Below are 17686 nucleotides of genomic sequence, written 5' to 3' on the forward strand. Positions count from 1 at the left end.
AATGAAATAGCTTGGGGTGAATTTTCATTGCTGCTAGCCTGAGTCAGGATCCTGGCTTGCCAGTGTAGTAGGGTGAGCTGGATCCTTGTGAACTACTCACTACTCTTGTGAACTCAGGAAACAGATGCCAGGTGGAAGGAACCACTGGAAAGTGTAAGGGGCCCACAATGAAGAGTCAGAGAAGAAAATATCTTTATTCGGAAAGTAACATCTGCCTGAACTGATGACTGACCATTAATTGATGCTTACATGGGGAGGACTCTAGCTAGTTTAGGTAAGAATAAAATAACTGAATTCAGGATTGACTTCTCACTCAAAATACAGAGACTGTAGATTGAGTATCCTGAGTTATGTGTCTCATGAAACAAAATTTTAAAAAATTAGGTATTTGTTTATTTATTTTGAAAGTCAATAGCACAGAGAAAGAGAAAGAGAGGGCTCTTGCATCTGCCAGTTAACTCCCCAAATGGCCACAAGAGACAACACTGAGCCAGGGTGATGCCAGGAGCCAGGAGACAGGGGCTTCATCTGGGTCTAGAACAGGGGTGACAAGGGCCCAAACACTTTGGCCATCCTTCATTGCTTTATTCAGGCATTGACATGTAACTGAATTGGAAGTGGTACAGCTGCTACATGAACCAGGGTCCATATGGTATGCCAGCATTTCAGTTGGCACTTTACCAGCTACTCTACAACATTGGCCTCACAAATTAAAATAAATAAATAAATAAATAAATCTATCTTAGAGGTATAACAGAATCTGTATGGTTTATGTCTAACATCCCAGTTTGTTGAAAGCAATCTAAAATTATTAGACTCTGAAGGAACAGAACTATGTGAGCCATTCTCGAGCCAAAAAGAAAAATTTAGTGGACAGCCACCCTATTTCACTTAGTGATTCAGAAAATAATGATGCTAAGTTTTAATAATTATGTCCAACAAGTAAAGCAACAATTAATGGATATTTGGAGGAACTCAGCAGAGAAATAAAAAGTATAAAAATAAAAAAAACAATGTTGTCAGGAGAGAATAGTTGCTCAAGTAACTTTGGGTGAAATAGACCTTGAAATATCTAAAATTAGAATGTTCAATTAAATTTCGTACCTATTAGAGACCGATCTAGAAACACTGCTTATAGAAACATTGATACTAAAAGCAAAAAGGTCCAACTTCATTCCAAAATTAGATAGAAAATTATATTTCCTGAACATTTGAACCATCAGTCTAAAATCATCTGGAGGGGTGGGGGCGGTGCTGTGGTGTAGCTGATACAGCCGCTGCCTGAAGTGCTGGCATCCCATATGTGCGCTGGTTCGAATTCCAGTTGCTCCATTTCTGATCCAGCTTTCTGCTATGGCCTGAGAAAGCAGTGGAAAATGACCCAAGTGCTTAGGCCCCTTTATCTTCGTGGGAGACCCAGAAGAAACTCCTGGCTCCTCGCTTCGGATTGGCACAGCTTCAGCCATTTCAGCCATCTGGGGAGTGAATCAGCAGATGGAAGACTCTCTCTCTCTCTCTCTCTCTCTCTGCCTCTCTGTAACTCTGCCATTCGAGTAAAAATAAATAAATCTTCAAACAAAAATAAAGCAAAACCATCTGGCTACGGTAATCAAATTTTTAAGGCCTATGCAGCTAAGAAAAAATTGTAATGATTAACCACACACACACACACACACACACAAAATGTTCCCAGATTTGCACTGTCTTGTGCTCTTAAAAAAACAAACACGTTGGGCCAGTGTGACACAGTGAGTTAAGCCGCTGTCTCTAACACCGGCATCACCTAACAGTGCTGGCTGCAGTTCAGGCTACTCCGCTTCCTGTGCCTCTGAAGGCAGTAGAAGATGGCATGAGAGTACCTGAGGCCCAGCCAGCCACGTGGGAGTTCAGCTGTAGTTCCTGGTTCCTTGTTTCAACCTGGCCCAGCACTGATTTAGGGAGTGAACCAACAGGTGGAAGATCCTTCTCTGTATCTCTCCTCTGAATGACACCATCTTTCAAAACAAAGCAAGTAAACGACAGATCCTCATTAGAGTAACGGATAAAGAATATTTAAGACAATTTTGAAAGATATGAGTATGCCATCTAATGACAGAGTTTAATGTAAAGATAACACATGATAAATTTTGATCTTTGCAACTATAAACAAAATAATACATGGAAAAAATAAAGATTTAAAAATAATATATTTGGGGCAGCACTGTGGCTTGGTGGGCTAAGCCTCTGCCTGGTGAGGCCAAGGCAACTTTGGTTGGCTGAAGGTTTGTCTCAGCAAGGCGAGAGGACAGCTGCGGTCCTCTTTGTGGTTTTAGGTTTGTTGGGAACTGCACTCTGCTTAAGAAAGCCAGAGCTTCCTGGTGGTCCCGCTAATGATTGCTGTATTTCTAATTTTAGGGAAGAGTGCTTAATTTCAAAATCCCTAAAATGTCCATTCCTTTGTAGAACTTTAATCAAGCAGAATGTTAGTGTAGGAGAAAGAGGTTAATGCTTACTCAAGGTTGAGCTGTTTGTGGATAAGAATTAAAAGGCAACAGGCTCCCTGGTATATGTTTCCCACTAAAACAAAGATAAATGTTATTAAAGCTTTAATTCAATATGTACAACAAATAAAACAATGGTTAGTATGTCAAAACTGTGAAACAGATCTAAGTGAACCTTTAGAAAAGTACAAGAAAGAAATTAAAGAGTTACAGAAAGAACTGCAAAAGAAGGGATACATTTAAAAAAGGGGGCCTGCTTTAAACATTGGGGCTTTAGTAAAGATTAGATTAGGACGTAGCATTCCATATTCTAGCTTGTGTAGCCAGTTTCTGCATAGCTCAACAGAACTCCAGGCCTTGGCTTGTGTGGGTAGCCTATTGTCTTGCACCTGTCTGTGATTGTAACCCATGCTCTGAACATGCCCTTGAAAATCAAAGAAATTATAACTAGATGCAGACATAGAATCTAGAGGCAACAAAAATACAAGGTCAATGGTTCTAAGAAAATGGACAACAGGCTTGTTATTGTAAGAAGAAATAATCATTATGTGACTTATGTTATAAAAATGAAGTCTGGTGCCCCAGAGCCAGAGCCATGCCATCAGCCTTGCTGTGAGTGTGTCTCTCATTTCTTTGTGTGTCGACACCTCTCACACCTTGGGACCCCTGGACTGGCTGGAGCTGGACTCTGGCATCTGCCACTTGGGAAGTGAACCAGTGGATGGAAGACCTTTCTCTCTCTTCCCCTCCCTCTCTCTGTAACTCTACCTCTCAAATAAATCAATAAAATCTTTTAAAAAGTAATAATACATTTACATAGATGCATAATATATTATAGAAATAGCATTGCAAACCAATGGGCAAAATATTGATTAAATCCTAAATACTATAGGACATATGATTATACATGCAAATAAATGTGTGCTTTAACTCATTTCACTAAAAAACTCAAATCCATATAAAGAATTCAATAAGACAAATCTTTCATATTCCCCCAAAAATGTTAATGACAATTTCTCTTGATTTAAGAAAAACAAGCCCCTAGGAGTAATATTTTTCAGATAATGATGTGGGGCAGGCTTTCGGTGCAGCAGTTAGGATGCTACTTACAATGCGGGAATCCCATACCACAGCACTGGGGTTTAAGACCTGCCTATTGTGCTTCTCATCCAGCTTCCTGCTGATACACAGCCTGTGAAGCAGCTGATGATAGTTCATGTACTTGGTGCTTGTCATCTATGTGGAAGACTTGGATAGATTTCTAGGCCCCTGGCTTCAGCCCGGCACAGAGCTGGCCCAGTCTGACTATCTAGTATTTGGGAAATGAACCAGTGGACAGTATATATCTCTACTGTTTGTTGCACTGTCTTTCAAATAAAATAAAAATAAATTTAGTAGTAATTATTATAGTAATAATTATAATAATAATATGATGATGGTGATAATGAAAATAAAGAACATAGGGGCTAGCATTTTTATATAGCAGGTTAAGCATATGGGTGCCAGTTCAAGTCCTGGCTATTTTACTACCAATTCAGCTCCTTGCTAATATACCTGGGACAGCAGCAGAAGATGGCTAAGTTCTTGACATACATGTGGGAGACTCAGATGGAGTTCCAGACTCGTGGATTCAACCTGGCCCAGCCCCAGCCATTGTGGCCATTTGGACAGTGAACCAAAAGATGGAAGATTCTCTCTCTCTCTCTCTCTCTCTCTCCTCTCTCTCTCCATCTCTCTCTGTAATTGTGCCTTTCAAGTAAAAATTTTTAAAAAATCAATTATAAAAATAAAAGAAACTGTGATTATAACCTTAAGATAAATTTAAAAATATGTTTAGAGATTTATTTATTTATTTATTTAAAAGACACATGACAGAAAAAGAGGAGAGAGAGAAGGAGATATCTTCCATTCACTGGGTCGTTGTTCAAATGCTAGTGACACTTGGGACTGGGTCAGGCCCAGGTCTCCCACATGGGTGAAAGGCAGTGAAATTCTTGTTCTATCATCTATTGGCTCTCAGGTCATTAGTAGGAAGCTGTGCCAGAAGCAGAGGGGGCATTAGCCCCAAGCACTCCTATATAGGATGCAGATATTCTGTGCCACAATGCTTGCTCCAGAAAAAGTTTTTAAAAAGATACAGAGTACAAAATTATAAATTAAGTAATTTATCTTTTCAGTACACAAAAAATATTTAAATAACAGATTTCATGAATCAAATTATAAAATAGCAGTGAGAATTTATAAACACAAGTGAGTAGAAGATACATGTGATTCACATGAACATTAAAGGATTAGTATACAAAATACAAATTAAACAACACATATGAAAGGTCAAAAGACAATATGTGATGATGAAATCATCATCATTTAAAAAAAATCATCTATTATTTTTCACTTTATGTTTCTGTGTGGGAGCAAACTGTTGAAATCCTTACTTAATGTATACTAAGCTGATCTTCTGTATATTAAGATAATCGAAAATGAATCTTGATGTGAATGGAAGGGGAGAGGGAGTGGGAAAGGGGAGGGTTGTGGGTGGGAGGGACGGTATGGGGGGGAAGCCATTGTAATCCATAAGTCGTACTTTGGAAATTTATATTCATTAAATAAAAGTTTAAAAAAAAAGACAATATGTATCTGCAGGTTAATGATATAACTCAGTGATATAAAATGATATATTTTTTTTAACAGGCAGAGTTAGACAGTGAGAGAGAGACAGAGAGAAAGGTCATCCTTTTCTGTTGGTTCACCCCCCCAAAATGGCCACTGCAGCCCGTGTGCCACGCTGATCCGAAGCCAGGAGCCAGGTGCTTCTCCCTGGTCTCCCATGCGTGTGCAGGGCCCAAACACTTGGGCCATCCTCCACTACCTTCCCGGGCCACAGCAGAGAGCTGGACTGGAAAAGGAGCAACCGGGACAGAATCTGGCGCTCCTACAGGGACTAGATGGGGTGCCGGTGCTGCAGGTGGAGGATTACCCTAGTGAGCCGCCGCACTGGCCATGAACTGACATTTCGCAGTAGAAGAAATATGGCAATAAACACAAAATTTTACATTAAAGGACAATACTGTTTTAATCAGAATTTTTCAAAATTATCCAATCTATTAAATTGTTGAATCATTCAAGAGGAGAACTGAACTATTTATTCTTTCCATAGAAAATAATACAACACACTTTTACAAAATTGTTTAGTTTTTATTTGCAAGACGAAGAGACAGAGGGAGACAGAAACAGGTAGATACATATACATATACACACACAGAATGTTCCCATTCACTAGTTCACACCCCATACTGCCTCCATGGCTGAGGCTGGGCCAACTGTCAGGAGCACAATCTAGGTGTCCCACATGGGTGACAGGAACCCAGCTATTCAGCAATCCTTGCTGAATCTCACAGTTCTGCAGTAGAAGGAAGCTGGAATCAGGAGTCAAAGCTGATTATTGAATGTAGGCACTTTGATGTGGGACATTGGTATCTTGGCCACTTCTATACAGAAAGGCAATAGAAGACAACCAAAAGTATGACAACAATCTTAAAAAGGTATATCAGGATAACAAATATGTCATTTTCCATAGTTTTATTTCCATAGTGTTATTATTCAATACTTTCAAAATCTGAAATTCACAGTAATTCATTCAGTCATAAAAGAGTAATCACTACGTATCTGACTTTTTGTTCCTAGGCTTGTATTAGGTTTTAAACTCTTTTTATTTATTTATCTTTAAAAATTTAACATAAATAAATGTTTTGTATTTCCTATATGCTGATTTCAGAACATAGTGACATTTCCCACTCCACCCTACCTCCTACTCCTGCTCCCACACTTCTTCCTCCATCCTCTCTTATTCCCTCCCTCAATTTTTATAATAAGCTGCTTTCATATTACTTTATACTCATAAATTAACTCTATGCTAAATGATGAGTTCAACAAATAGCAAGAAAAAAAGAACTCTGTTCCTCAAAAGTAGAGACAAAGGCTGAAAATAATCATCGAATCTCAAAATGTCCATTTCACTCCTGCACATTATATTTTTTGGTTCTCTGTTACCACAGATCAGCAATAACATGGTATTTGTCTTTTTGAGATTTGGTTATTTCACTAAGTGTACTGGTTTCCAAGTGCATCCATCTTGTTGCAAAATACAGGATTTTATTCATGTTTACAGCTGAGTAGTATTTCATAGTGCATGTGTGTATGTGTGTGTGTGTGTGTGACAATTTATTTTTAAAACAGAAAGTCTTCCAAATTGTGTAATATATAGCCCTAAAGAAATCTAATTATCTACTGCTTGCTGATTCAGGGCAGTTTGGAAATAGAGCTATTTTCCCTTTTTTTTTTTTTGTATGTTATTAATTTTGGAAGTGAAAGATATATTTGTTAAAATACATTTAAAAATATTAAAATATATTTGAAAAATATATTTGCTAAACAGAGTTAAGTAAAAATAGAATTGAAGAGTTAAACAAGTTTTTTGAGATTTCTTGTCTGAGAAGAATTTGGAGTTCCCCTAAATAAGGGGGAGTGTTGTTTCCAGATGCTACAGATGAAAAAATTATTACTTGTATTTTGGAGTGGAATTTACAATGATCATTTGCTATATATTTGGAAGTTTTTATCATTTCTGATGCAATATCATTAAGAATTAAACTCTCCTAACCAAAGTACCACACTCTCACAATTAAGATTCATGAAGGTTTATATAATAATCAATGCTGTAAGATTTAGTAAATTTGTTGGTTTCCCTAAATGAAGTTTTCAAGTTGTTAATTCCTGACCATATTGTTCTAATGTTATGCTAAAATTCTGCACATTGATTTCAGCAGAGATATTCAAATTCACATTAATTTAATATTTTAGGTGCTTGTGTCAATAACCAACACATTAAAGGCAACAAAAACACTTCATTTCTCTTATTTTTATCATGTCACAATTATTTCTCATGAACACTGAGAAAAATACAAGGAAATAATTGCTGTGTTCTAAATGTCAAAATGGTTTTTCTTCCTAACTTACATAAAGTCAACAATGTATTTCATTATACTTTACTTTGTGTTTTATTCTTTCTCCATTTTTTATCTCAAAGAAGAAACAACAGTTTAAAAGTATTCAGTTGGATAGTTTTAAAAGGGAAAATATATGTAGTTTAAGCTCTGAGTCAGAAAACCAAATGCCAAGAAATTAGCTTTCATTTCCAGATAATCACTGTAATACCTGCTACCTTGGGCTAGAAAGATATTGACATCCAAAGTTTTAATTATCAAACTTAAAGGTGTTTGTGCAGGGGAAAAAGGTGTTTCTCAACAGCAATATAATTAATGAGATTTTGAGCTGTGACTAATAAACATTTAATAATGATTATATTAGACTTTATTTTCCTTGGAGTGTTCTCCTGATGTGTACAATATAAAACAGGTGCCATATTATTCTACAGATGCCAGAGTTTAATAATTTTTACTGAGCATGACATTATTCATCTAGAATCAAGTCACTTACATTGCTATTGCTTTGGAAAACTTAATTAGGAGTTAGGGAATTTAAAACAAAAGTAATATCATATGGTGCACTCATGATGAGAAATTATTTAGATTCTTTGTGTTGAAATATGAGTATTATGCCTTTAGTGTGTTGTGACTTAAAAATAATTTATTAGAACTAGGAGAAGTGGATAAGACAAAAACAAAAATAAAAACCAAATTCTAATGATTTCTACCTGCAAGCAGTTTTATTACTTGAACTCAACCTTTTAACTCCAGATTCTGTTAAAATCATTACAGTATCAACTATACCTGCTTGGTTCAAAAGCAACAACATTTTTACTTTTGCTGCATATTCATTTTTTTTTCAAAAAATATTTATGTCATTTAAAATATAAAGTGACTGAGAGCGAGAGCTAGAGAGACACAGAGAGAGCTTCCATGCCTAGGTTCATTCCCTAATTGCCCCATATAGTAGGGGCTAAGCCAGGCAGAAAACAGGAACCAGAAACTTTATCAAAGTCTCCAATATGGGTGACAAGATCTCAAGTACTTGGGCCATCATCTACTGCCTCCCTGGGACATTAGCGGGAAGTTGGATCAGAAGCACAGAGATGCATTAACTTGAGCTGGTGCTCTGATATGGGATGTAGGCATACCAAGCAATGCCTTAACCTGCTTCCCCACCAAATAGCTGACCCCTCTTCCTCTTTCTTCATTCAACTTTAAACAAAAGAGTCTTACTCTATAAACTGCTCATGAATAGGAGAAACATCTACTTTTTTAATTTTCAAATTTTTCTTTTGAAGCTCAGACACACTTGAAGTTATAACTGGAAGAAATTCTTACCTAGAAAGTAAGCTTTTGCTTACTGTGGTCCAGTCTGTATCATCCAAGAACACAAGCTCTGACTGAATATGAAGCAAGGAATTTCTTGCTAATGAAAAATGTGCAATTTGGGTGTTTCAGATCTGATACTTCACCACCCTTGTGGAGTTTGTGGTTGTGGCCACTGGGGATCTCTGCAAAACATTTCTCTCAGATGTTTCCAGGCTTATGTTAGACATACATACAAAACCAAATCATCTGAGATTCCATGGTCCATAATGATAACACATCAATATACTTAGCATTCTATTTTTTTTTGTCTTTTCAGGCTTTTTTTTTTTTTTTTCAATTTATTTTATTTACTTGAGAGAGATACAGGAACAGAGGGAGAGTTTGAGAGAGCACGACCTTCCATCTGCTGGTTCTCTTCCCAAATGGCCACAATAGCTGGTGCTCGGCCACACTGAAGCCAGGGGCCAAAAGCTTCTTCCCAGTCTCCCATGGGTGTGCAGGGACCCGAGGTCTTGGGCTATCTTCCACTGCTTTTCCCAGGCACATTAGCAGGGAGTTGGATAGAAAGTGGAGAAGTTAGGACTCGAAACAGGGCCCATATGGGATGCTGGTGTTGTAGGCAGCAACTTAACCTGTTATGCCACAATACCAGCCCCTGTTTTTGTTGTTGCTGTTTTTTAATTTCTTTCTGTTTTTAGATCAATAACTTCGTGTACATAGACATTGCATTTCTCCCTTTGTAAGTGGTGGTGGCTAATTTAATACATTCAGCAGAAAGTGGCAGTCACAGTGTTTTGTTTCCTTACTCCTTCAAAGTAAATTTACTATCACTAGGTCAGTTGTACTAATCATTTTCTATCATTTGATACTTTCAACTCCTCTAAAGTAGAAAGAAAACATTTGTATATTATGAGAACTTGAACTCCAAATACAAGAAGGAGGAATTTTAAAGTGTTTCTTTTGCCTCTCTGTCCTTTTTATAAACATTTAAATATCCATGGAGGCTTAAAAGACCAAAGCTAAATGTTTAAGATGCCAAAGTCATTACATTATGCTAGAGTCCCTGAAGAAATGAAAAAACAGGTCTGTGCCTCTTCTCACTGGACAGATAGTCATATATATTTCAGTAGTGCCAGTTGTGTCACTGAGACAAATGGTGCTGTGTGGAGTAAACACATGTGTCCATACTAGGCACCTGGTCACCAGGGCTTCTTCTAACTCCAGCAGAATGGATGTTGTTACCATCAATGACCTCAACTGTCTGATCTGTGTGTTTCAGTGTAATTCCACCTGTGACAAGTTCGATAGCACCATCAAGCTGGAGAATAAGAAGCTTGTCCTCATTTTGAAGCCCATTTCCATGTTCCAGAAGTGAGATTCCATCAAATGTGGGGGTGTTGGTGCTAACAATGTTGTGTAATAAACCAGTGTCTTTACTATCATGGTGAAGGCTGGGACTAACCTGAAAGTAGAGCAAAATGCATCATCCTTTCTATTCCCTCTTATGATGACTCCAAGTTTGTGATGAATATGAACCTTGAAAATACAACAGCTTTCACGAAATGGTCAGCAAGGCTTCCTGTTCCACTAATTGCTTAGCCACCTTGCCAAGGTCAAAGATGACAATTTTAGCAGTGAGGAGGGGCTAATGATCAGATCCCATACTACCACTGCCAGGCAGTAGAGTGTTGTTGTCCCCTCTGGGAGTCTGTGTCATGATTGCCATGAGGCTATCTAGAACCTTATCCCTGGATCTCATTGTGCTACAAGGCCATAAACAAGGTCACCCCTGAGCTAATAAAGAAGCTCACTGGCGGGGCTGGCAGGCAAAGCTGCCACCTATGATGCTGGCATCCCGTTGGGTGCCAGTTTGAGTCCTAGCTGCTCTGCTTCCAATCTAGCTCTCTGCTATGGTCTGGGAAAACAGTGGATGATGGCCCAAGTGCTTGGGTCCCTGCACCCATGTGGGAGACCTGGAGGAAGCTCCTGTCTCCTGCCTTCAGATCGGCACAGCTCCAGCCATTGCGGCCATCTGGGGAGTGAACCAGGGCATGGAAGATCTCTCAAGAAGAAGCTCAATGGCATAGTCTTCTGTGTGCCCACCCTCAACATGATCATGAATTTGCTTGAAGAACAGCTAAATATGCAAACAAAAAGGTGAGAGATGCACACATTGGAGTGCAGGACATCTTAGGCTAAACTGTAGATCTGGTTATCTCCTGTGACTGTAGCAGTAAAACACTCTCTTTCTTCCTTCATTGCCAAGATGGCCTTGGCTGTAACAATCATTCTTTCAAACTCATCTTCTGGGATGATAATGCAGTTGGCTACAGCAACAGGGTGGTGGATCTTACAATACATGGCTGCCAAAGAGTTATAGCTCCTTGGACAATCAACACTTGCAAGAACATCAGAAGAGAAAGCCTTTCAGCTACTGGGGAGTCCATGACCTCAATCAGTTCCCCAATGCACTGAGAATCTCTCTGTCTCTCTATAGTTTCCAATCTAGAATCCCTGAATCAAGGTAGGGACCTAAGGAGCCCTCTCTTATCACATACCATCAATGAAATAAATGTTACCCAGCAAAAGAAGAAAAGAATGAGAATCTTAAGTCATACCTCAATTGTCCAGTTTCAGGATAAACTGTCCTAAAACAATATTTCAATGAATCATTAATGTCTTGACATTCATAATGAGAACATAACATCTGTGCTTAAATTACAATCTATTTTATTTACATAGCAATAATATGTGACTTTATTAGATCATAAATAGTCTTAGCCAGTGATGAACATTCATTGGTACTTAAAATAATAATACAAAAAACTTGCTTCCTAAAATTTACACCCTTCTCTAACTTACTTCTAAAAACATTTTACTTTGTGAAGAGTAGGTAATTAAAATTAATATTGTGGTCTGACAAATTATGCTTCTCATCCCAATTCCAGTGTGCTTTCTTTCCTAATACTAAAGAAGAGAGTACTTTCTGGGGCTGGCATCAGCATCCCATATGGGCACCAGTTCATGTCCTGGCTACTTCTCTTCTGATCCACCTCTCTGCTTATGGCCTGAGAAAGCAATGGAAGATGGCCAATGTGCCAACATGAGAGATCTGGAAGCAGCTCCTGCCTTCTGGCTGTGGATTGGCCCAGCTCTGGCTGTTGCAACTATCTGGGGAGTGAAGCAGAGGATAGAAGACCTCCCTCTGTCTCTCTGTCTGTAACTCGGCCTCTCAAATAAATAAAAGCTTTGAAAGAAAAAGATGGTACTTTTTACGATCTCTCTATCTCCTCTCATCCCAAATCAGATGTTTTAATTTAGCAAATCTTTATGAATTGTTTTTAAGGTCAGTAATAATCATTCATATATTGCTGATGGATACAAATACTAATAATATCTATGGAAATTCCATTTATAATTGAAAATATGGAATATTTTGTCATATTTTAAAATAGTAGTGAATTATCTACCTAAGTATTATCTGCCTCAGTATTAAGTAGTTACCTATATCAGTTTCTTTTTTACTCTTTTTATCTGAAAAATTATTAAAAATATTATAATGGAGACTGTTTATAACTATTTCAAGGATATATATTTTCAGCATCATCTTTACACATCCAATTTCCTAATTTTAGGGAAAATCTGAAAATACATTATTATAAATAAAATAAATTTTTGGTATTTCAGAATCACACTTTTTTAGGGAACTTTTTTTTCAATAAACCTATACAATCAAAAAATGGATTATGTATAAAATATAAAACAAAAGACTACAAATTTATTAATTTATATCTATTTAGCAATTTGAAGGATGGAGTAAGGTTTTTAAAACTTACTGCCCTAGTAAATTTCAAGAAACCAGAAGCCCAGCATGCGCAGTAGTAAATAAAGCCACTGGCCTGAAACACTGGCATTCATATGAGTACTGGTCGTGTTCCAGCTGCTCCAGGTCCCATCCAGCCCACTGCAAACGGCCTGGGAAAGTAGCAGATGACGGCTCAAGTGCTTGGATCCCTGTTACCCATATGGGAGACCTGGTTGAATGTGTTAGAGTTCAAAATGTCCACATGCAGAACTCCAGGAAAAGAACATATGCAAATGTACATGAATGTTTTGTTTTATGGGAAGAGTTAATTGCATGTTGATTAAGTGAACAAATTATAATGATCATGTCAAGTTCTGAAAGTTACAAATGACTTCCTCAGAGTGAGTGAATGTTTTAATATGTTTTGGAACTAAGTAAAAGCTAAGTTTATTACATTTAGAAATGATTAGTATTAAACAAAACAATGATTATTTTCCTGGCTTGTGGATTGATAGGAGGAAAATAAAGAAGAGAGAATGGGAGATTATCAGTTAATTGTGTTCTAAATTGTTCTTAACTAGCAAAATAAACGTTAGAAACACCTCACTTTTCTCTATTAAACACTTTCTCTAAAATGAGCACTACATTATTACACAAAGAGCTTGATAATTGTGAATATTCAGCCTTGTAAAACAATTTCACCTTAAATTTGTTAAAAATTTAATTACATTTCAAGTAAGCAACTTACTTCTTCAGTTTCTTTTTGTAAATAAAAATTATCCTGGACTATTAAAAAATTATTGGAAGATTTAAACATGAATGGAGACAGCATGAATCAGCTGTGAAGGTAATTAGGAGTACATTCTTTGCCTTTAACACTGTTATGTATATGACTATAATAAGAGATTAAAGTTTGAATAAATTCATATAAAGAAAGTATGAAAATAAATATTAATTCTAGTTATCTGCTCTATGCTTCAAAAATAGTATAACATCTTAAAGACTTGCTTTACACTTTCTATTATTTTTATGGAAAAATAGTGCAAAAACGAAGTTTTATTTTCCTTATGTCTCCATTCAGTCATATTCAATATACATGAATGTGCATCAAACATAATATGTTGATTTGATTCATAATTGTTTTTATTTTTTTCTAAGTCAAGGATTATTGCATATCCTAAAAATACCATACTTTAATTTACTTTCCTTATACTTTAAGAGTTAATGTGAGGTCAATGCTGTGGCACAGCAGGTTAAGCTGCCACCTGAGACACTAGCATGCCTTTTGAGTCCCTGCTGCCCCACTTCTGATCCAGCTCGCTGTTAATGCAGTAGAAAGCCAGTGGAAGATGGCCCAGGTAATTTGGTCCCAGACTCTCATGTGAGAGAACCTGATAAAGTTCCAGGCTGCTGTCTTCAGCCTTGCCCAGCTCTGGCTGTCATGGCCATTTAGGGAATGAACCAGGAGATGGAGTATCTCTCTCTCTGTGTGCCTCTTCTCTGTGACTATACCTCTCAAGTAAATAAATAGATCTTTTTAAAAAGAGTTGATATTATTAGTATTTTAAGAAAATTAGGCCGGCACCACAGCTCACTAGGCTAATCCTCCGCCTACAGTGCTGGCACCCTGGGTTCTAGTCCCAGTTGGGGCGCCGGGTTCTGTCCCAGTTGCCCCTCTTCCAGTCCAGCTCTCTGCTGGGGCCCGGGAGTGCAGTGGAGGATGGCCCAAGTGCTTGGGCCCTGCCCCCAGATGGGAGACCAGGAGAAGCACCTGGCTCCAGGCTTCGGATCGGCTTGGCGCGCTGGCCACAGCGTGCCAGCCGTGGTGGCCACTGGGAGGTTGAACCAACAGAAAAGGAAGACCTTTCTCTCTGTTTCTCTCTCTCACTGTCCACTCTGCCTGTCATTAAATAAATAAATAAATAAATAGAAAATTAAACTAATGAGTAGTCAGAGGAAATCGATGTGTCAATTTAAAAGACACACAATTGACTATCATCTTCTCAGTGACATTGAATCAGCGTTCATTTTGTGTTTTAAATATCAAGCAACAAACACTTTTTTTCTTTGTATAATTATTTTCCAACTTCAAATTATGCTAAAAATAATTGAGCCCCATTATAATCTAAAAGGAACAATGAGTCAAATGTGCAACAGACCAACCTATCATAAATAAAAGACTATTTTTCTTATTAGTCTAAACTGCTGATTCTTCTAAATAATTACTTAGAATTAAAATCTGATATTGAAATACATTAGTAAAGCATTTTTCATTGAGTATATCCATTTTTAAAATTAGATTATTTTTATTTTATTATATCATTTGTTAGAGAAGAGTAAAACCAGATATATTATCAGTCAATAGCAGGTACATATTGATATTTTATTTTTGAGCATATTTCCTTCATTATTGGTTCAAAGTTATAACTTGCACATTTCACTGCTAAGTTAGATAAATCCTAATTGAACATTGCTTAGAAGATTTTTCTAGTAAACCTGCAAAATCTACCTTTATAGTACAACATGGTAGAGCTAGCTGATATTTCTTAATACTTCTGGTGGTTTTTTGATGAGTTAAGAGCATTAGAAAGACTATACACAACATTAAATAGTTATTAAATCAATAAATGGGTCATTTGCATATTTTTTCACCAGTGAACAAGACACATCTTTTCATTCACTTAGGAAAATGTTTATGTCTTTAATTATGATTATATAAAAATATCTTAAATACATTAATCTCTAAGTAACTTATAATTTTTGTTCCTACTATCATTGCATACTTTCAAATTACATTGTATAAATGTTCATTGCTGGTTTACAAGGTCATAATTTATAAACTCATGTCTTAATTATATTTGTAGATGTTCAATGATTTCCTGTGGAGCAATTTCATTAACTGTAAATAATGATGAACTTGTTTTTTTCTTTGAACCTTGTCTTAGTCTATTCATGCTGCTATGAAAAAATGCCACATTTCCTAGTTTATAAAGAACATGAATTTATTGCTTAGAGTTCTGAAATCTGGAAAGTCTAACATCAAGGATCTGGGGTGTTTGGGCACTTGTAAGGACTGCTGTTGGCCTGCAAGAGGGTGCTTTGAATAATTCTGAGTCCTCTGGATGGGAAGAATGCTATGTCTTTCCATGGAGGAAGAGACAGTAGGTACACATCCACATACCTGCCCGCGCACACACTCACACAAAACAAGGCTTAGCTAGTCTTTTATAGCATTTTTGTAAGTTCACTAATACCATTCACCCTCAAGGCTTAGTCACATACTAGAGGCCTGCCTCTTATGTTGTCACAGTAGGGTTTTGGTTCCAACATGTGGATTTCAGAGCAACACACACCTTGAATCTAGAACACATTCTTGCTCATATTAGTTCTTTACTTCTCTTAGTACCTTAACTACAGCTACCAGTGTAATACAATATGGAAATGATGATAGTTTATTTTTTGTTTGTGACAGGATGATATTGCCATATAAAATCATTCTCAGAAAGTTAGACAAATTCCTTTCTCATTATAAAGAGTTTTATGCACTTCATTTGCTTATTTGAAACATGAATAGATATCTACTTTGATCCACTTATTTTCTACCACTGACTATTCTTTGGGTAAGCATCTAAATTGATACTGTTTAAATATAATTCAAACCATGACAAAACACTTTAAAAATATTTCTGCGTCCCCCCCTTTATACTCAGAGTTAAAACGTCTTTGGGGGCCAGCGCCATGGCACAGTAGGTTAATCCTCTGCCTGTGGCACCGGCACCCCATATGGGTGCCAGTTCCAGTCCCAGCTGCCCCTCTTCCAGTCTAGCTCTCTACTATGGCCTGGGAGAGCAGTAAAAAATGGACCAAGTCCTTGGGCCCCTACACCTGCGTGGGAGACCTGGAAGAAGCTCCTGGCTCCTGGTTTCACATCAGCACAGCTCCGGCCCTTGCGGCCATTTGGAGAGTGAGCCAGCAGGATGGGAGCCCTCTGTTTCTGTCTTTGTCTCTCTCTCTCTCTCTCTCTCTCTCTCACTCACTGTTTGTAGCTCTACTCTCAAATAAAATCTTAAAAAATTTAAAAAATGAAACGTCCTTGGGCAGAGGTTTGGCAAAAAGTTGTCACTGTTGCAAAGCCAGAATAAGAGTGGCTGGGTTGAAATCCTTGCCCTGCCCCCGGTTCCAGATTCCTGTTAATGCCACCAAAGGCAGCAGTGATCATTCAAGTAGTTGGATCCCTGACATTCAAGCAGGAGACCTTGCTTGAGTTCCTGGCTCCTGGTTCCTGGCTAATTGCAGGCATTTAGGGGGTGGTCCAGTAGACAGATATCTCTGTAGTTCTGTCCTTGCTTTGTTTGGCCTTAGCAAAAACACTGTGAGTAGAGACATTTGAGAAAGACAGGTCTGGCCTGAAGAAGAAGTGAAAACAGGAATTTTAGAAGATTCACCTCCCCCACCCCTAGAATTCTGCCTATGACAGAGATGAGAGCAAAACCATCAAGGCTACACAGACAATGGTATTGAGTTAAATAGTGTGAGTGTGTGTGTTTGTTTTTGTGGACTGGATTTGGAAGAGCAAGGCAGGGGACGGTTATTGTTTGGGTTTACTCGGCAGCCCTCTTTTCTTTCGAAGTTCATAATGGTTTTTTTTTTTTATTTCTAAAACCCCTTTCCTTTCAGCAGACCCCCTTGCCATGAATTTCCAAGGATGCCTGACTGATCAAAACATCCGAATCCATGATCACATTAATCCAGCCAACTACAGTGTTTCTTGGGGTTTTATCTATGTGCATTCTGAGAGGTGGTCTCTATTTCTTCGTGTTGGTTTGGGGAAATCATGTAAGTCTGGCCCCAGAGACTCCTGCTATCTGCCGAAGACACAAATAAGCAAGGGATTGGAAGATAAAATTCAGGCATGATGTCCTGACACAGTGGCTATTCTACCAAAGGAAGTTTTGTGCTTTTCTCTCTGGGCCGGGATCCGGTTCACATGGCTGGATCTGTCTGAAATGAGGCATGTTTTCATCGTTTGTCTACCTATATACTGCATTTCCAATTTCACATGAAAGTTCAAAATGAAACAGTCC

The 17686-nt window shown here is 37.7% G+C and overlaps 1 pseudogene; it reads left to right on the top strand.

The window, feature by feature from the left end:
- Positions 1-10025: 10025 nt before the first annotated feature.
- The window catches only part of LOC100353700 (ubiquitin-conjugating enzyme E2 E1 pseudogene), a 54208-nt pseudogene continuing 46547 nt past the window's right edge, over positions 10026-17686 (top strand).

The sequence above is a fragment of the Oryctolagus cuniculus genome, chromosome 8 (genome assembly GCF_051225735.1).
Source record: "Oryctolagus cuniculus isolate XC-2025 breed Fujian yellow rabbit chromosome 8, ASM5122573v1, whole genome shotgun sequence".
NCBI classification, from domain to species: domain Eukaryota; kingdom Metazoa; phylum Chordata; class Mammalia; order Lagomorpha; family Leporidae; genus Oryctolagus; species Oryctolagus cuniculus.